This window comes from Littorina saxatilis, linkage group LG11, assembly GCF_037325665.1.
Source record: "Littorina saxatilis isolate snail1 linkage group LG11, US_GU_Lsax_2.0, whole genome shotgun sequence".
Lineage (NCBI taxonomy): Eukaryota > Metazoa > Mollusca > Gastropoda > Littorinimorpha > Littorinidae > Littorina > Littorina saxatilis.
In genome coordinates, this window is record NC_090255.1 from 6,306,140 (window position 1) to 6,310,654 (window position 4,515).

At 44.0% G+C, this 4,515-nt stretch overlaps 1 long non-coding RNA gene and 1 other non-coding gene across 2 annotated transcripts in view; both read left to right on the forward strand.

Moving 5' to 3' along the window:
- The window catches only part of LOC138980659 (uncharacterized), a 6,741-nt gene extending 3,715 nt beyond the window's left edge, over positions 1 to 3,026 (forward strand). The window contains exons 4-5 of the long non-coding RNA XR_011460419.1: positions 180 to 533; positions 2,800 to 3,026. This is a non-coding gene — a long non-coding RNA (uncharacterized lncRNA). The remainder of the gene's footprint in view (positions 1 to 179; positions 534 to 2,799) is intronic.
- A 446-nt stretch (positions 3,027 to 3,472) lies between these two features.
- Positions 3,473 to 3,544, forward strand: Trnah-gug (transfer RNA histidin (anticodon GUG)). The gene has a single exon. It is a non-coding gene; the product is annotated as a tRNA-His (tRNA).
- The last annotated feature ends 971 nt before the right edge of the window (positions 3,545 to 4,515 follow it).

Genomic DNA, 4,515 nt, shown 5'->3' on the forward strand with positions numbered 1-4,515 from the left:
GGGGGGGGGGGGGGGATTATGTATTTGACTCAAATCTACGTTCGCTAAAATCATCGTTTCATCATAATCTCTGTCATGCCCAATGTAAGAACGCTAGCAGACTGTTTCGCAAAACATAAAGCAAAGCGACACCACCCCCCCCCCCCCCACCATGACTTTACCCCCAACAATGTACGCAGGGTACAACTGCAAGACTCCGGGCGGGACTCTCGTCAGCGATGGCCAGTACGTCATCGAGAACAACGAGAACTGCACATGCAGCTCTGAATACACCGGGATGCCAACGGGCAGTGAGGGACCCCAGACCATGTGCATCCCCCTGCCCACCCCTCCTCCTCCTGGCTGCTCCCATTTCAACGGCACGGTGGTGGTAGGCACGAAGCCAGGCGATTTCATACATCCGGATCCGTGCACTATTTGCCTCTGTAATACCCTCTACAAATTATGGTGCTGTATCGAAGTGTGTCCCCGTCCTGAGTGTCGTGACGCCTTCATTCCGCAGGGACAGTGTTGCCCGCAGTGCCCTTAAACCGGTGAGAATACCGTGTGGTTTGTTATTTGCTGTTTTATATATGAGAAACAGTCAGAATATATATGTTACAGTTAATCTGTGAAACCAGGGAATATGTGTATTAACTAAACTATTTTAGGTAATACATGAATTAACTAGGTTTTTTCGTCAGTTAATTTATGTATTACCTAGTTAATACACGTATTCCCTGAATCCACAGATTAACTGTAACATACTATACACTTCGTTGTGAACACATATATATGACATAACAAATAGGGTCTTACTATGGGGGGGGGGGGGTAAAAAGACGCGGAGGCGGGGCGGGGTAGGGGTTGTCCACTGCACAGTGCCTTGTGACCGTCTGGCTGACCCAACTGACTGACTCCTGGACATTTCTTCATTTACTCGTTCAGTAATACTCACTAATACTCACAGGAGAAGAAACGTTTATGTCTGTAAGTTACACTACGAAACCGTCGAAAGAAGGTAAAGAAAAGGCAGGTTCACATTGCAGATTTTCAAACAACTTTGTCCAAAGCTTTAGTCGGTTTGATGTCGCTGCCAAGTCACTTCGCGGAGGCCAAGTAAGCCAACAGTCTGCCATGTGAATGGTCTCGACGATTTCGTTCTGATTTCGTTCAGATTTAGCAGCAACTTAAACACTCAGTTGATTCCTCGAATTGGCTTGCTGTTGACGATTTGTTTTTTTAATGCTTTCCATAGGTCTCGGGGGAACATACGCGAAGGCGACCGGGCAAGCCCGAATGTGCAAATCAGGTGTGACTCGTCTGAGCGTTAGCGCTATTCACATGGACAGCAAATATTCAACTCAATCAATCAATCAATGAGTCTTATATCGCGCATATTCCGTGGGTACAGTTCTAGGCGCTCTGCAGTGATGCCGTGTGAGATGAAATTTTATACGGCCAGTAGATTGCAGCCATTTCGGCGCATATTTACCTTTCACGGCCTATTATTCCAAGTCACACGGGTATAGGTAGACAATTATTAACTGTGCCTAAGCAATTTTGCCAGGAAAGACCCTTTTGTCAATCGTGGGATCTTTAACGTGCACACCCAATGTAGTGTACACGGGGGGAGGTTCGGACACCGAAGAGAGTCTGCACACAAAGTTGACTCTGTGAAATAAATTTCCGCCGAACCTGGGATCGAACTCACGCTGACAGCGGCCAACTGAATACAAATAAATAATAGCGGTATTTGATCACTCTGCATGAGAATGATATTAGGATTTGGTTTTGTTCAAAAATATCTAAACCCTTTATGTCTCTTTCTCTGTGACACAGACGTGTGTACAAGTGCCTCGCCAGAATGGAACATGGAAACTAACCTCAACAATCCCTTTGTACGATAGTTTCAGGACAAAATTAAATATTCATATCACAATGAAAACGACTCAAGATCTGCTTCGTGTAATAAAATAAGCGGTACGAGCAACAACGCGTGTGTCCGAACAAAAGTCATACACGAGCGCACCCTGAAATATCATAATAGTCAGTTATTTTTTCCTGATCAAAGTTATCTAGCAAAAGGGGGGAGGGGAGTAAGATACGCGTCAAACACAAAGTATTAAAACAAAAAAACAAGTCCGTTAACTCGATTTCTTTAAACTTTTGACATGGCTATACAGATACTGTAAAATTATGAACGCAACGGTATGACTGTATTCCAGCATGTTGTCATTATTCACTCGAATGCTGTTTGTGTATTTCGTGGAGAGGTTTAGTATCAACTAGAAACTGGTTTTTTACACTCCCGGTATAGGGGTGTGTATAGGATTCGGTCGATGTGTTTGTTTGTTTGTTTGTTTGTTTGTTTGTGTGTTTGTGTTCGCATATAGATCTCAAGAATGAACTGACCGATCGTCACCAAACTTGGTGAACAGGTTCTATACATTCCTGAGACGGTCCTTACAAAAATTGGGACCAGTCAAACACACGGTTAGGGGGTTATTGGTGGATTAAGATTCTACAAGGACTTATAGAGGGACATATTTAATGGTCAAAGGGAAATAACCTTCTCAGTTGGTGGCAGTGAGAATGGTTATTTCCCTTTGACCAACGGGGGTGTTTTTCCTACCTCGGAGGAATTTCTTGTTATTTACACCTTTGGCAAAAATGTGGGGGGAGAGCATTTACTAGGTACTATATTCTATAATCTGTTTTTGACCCAAAGTAGGTGTTGGGCGTCTTCTTCTTGTTCTTCTTCTTCTCCGTCTTCACTCGTTGTTGACATCATCATGTTTTTTCTGTTCCTCTCCACAGAAGAAAAACAAACGACACCAGGATTTCCGTTCGTCTCAAATCAGCGTCGTCTCTGTAATATTGCTAGCATACGAAGCATACAAACAAGAAAGTGAAGAAAAAAAGAAAAGGAATGCTGCTTTTTCCAAAATAAAACTGAAGGTTGGGCAATTCGTAAGTAAGAAACACGATCTTGTATTGTCTTTATTGTTTTTTGGATTAACAAAATAAACGTGTTCACAAAATTATCTCTTGTGTTAGTTAGTGCTCAGCAGCTTGTGTATTCGTGTGTGTGTGTGTGTGTGTGTGTGTGTGTGTGTGTGTGTGTGTGTGTGTGTGTGTGTGTGTGTGTGTGTGTGTGTGTGTGTGTGTGGGTGTGCGTGTGTGTGTGTGTGTGTGTTAGTGTTAGTGTGTGTGTGTGTGTGTACGTGTGTGTGTGTGTGTGTGTGTGTGTGTGTGTGTGTGTGTGTGTGTGTGTGTTTAGGTAGAGGTTACATGCCGGGTCTCAGTGATTATTAAAAATAATGGTCGAAGTTGGCGGATCATGAAAAATGCGAGCTTGTTTTTAATCGGCTTAAAACACGGGTCAGAGACCTTTACAGTGTACCTTGAATGCTAATCTGTGCTGTGGGAAAACTGCAGGTGCAAAGTGAAATGGGAATTACACGGATTTCCACTCAGTAGTCTCTCACAAGCCGTGATAGTCTAGTGGTTAGGACCTCGCGTTGTGGCCGCGATAACCCAGGTTCGAATCCTGGTCACGGCAAACTTTTTTTCTTCTGTTTCATAAGTGTACAAAACACAACAATTGTAGGTTGTTGAAACTTTTAATTATTGACAAAACCAAACGTTACGTTGACGTACATGCAGTGTTTCGTTTTGTCAATATTTCAACGTTCCAATAACCTACAGCTCTTCTTTTTTGATTCTGAATTTTGGAACGTTAGCAGTCTATCTGATTTTTGATTTTTGTTTCATTTGGATTTTGTGAGCGTTTTCATAGTTTATTTTCATGTTTGTTGTTGTTGTTGTTGTTGTTGTTGTTCTTCATCGTCTTCATTACTTTATTGTCCCATCGCTGGGAAATTCGGGTCGCTTCCTCCCAGTGGAAAGCTAGCAGCAACGGAGTCGCGCTACCCAGGTGTCTGCGTCTTTAGGTGTATTCAGCCACCTGCACTTATGGCAGAATGACCAAGGTCTTTTACGTGCCATTGTGATGACACGGGGGTGGGACATGGCTTCCGTCTCTGGGTCTGCACATAAAGTTGACCCGTGTCCGTCCCGGCCCGAATTCGAACCTGCGACCTTCCGATCACAAGTCCAGTGCTCTAACAACTGAGCTACCGGGCCCCCTTGGTTGTTTGTGGGATGTTTGCGCATGATTTGTGATCGGGAATATGTTTTTTTCCCCCGCCAGTCTGAACAATTTTTGTTCCCAAAATGTGAAGTGATGATACATGTTTTTTTAACGCCCGCACGGTTAAACCAGTAGGGGCATGTTCCCAGCCAGTCTCATGTGTCAATTTAGATGTAGTTTTAATGCACATGTGTAGTTGGGCAGGGGCGGACGAGGGGGGGGGGGTGCACAGGGTGCAGGTTCCCCCCCCCCTCCAGCAAAAAAAAAAAAAAAAATTTGGAAAGCTGATTCTATGACCATTTCTAAGTTCAAATGGCACCAGATGGCACCATTTTGCTTCTTTGGGCCAAACAATGTTCCGGGGGGGGCATGCCCCCGGA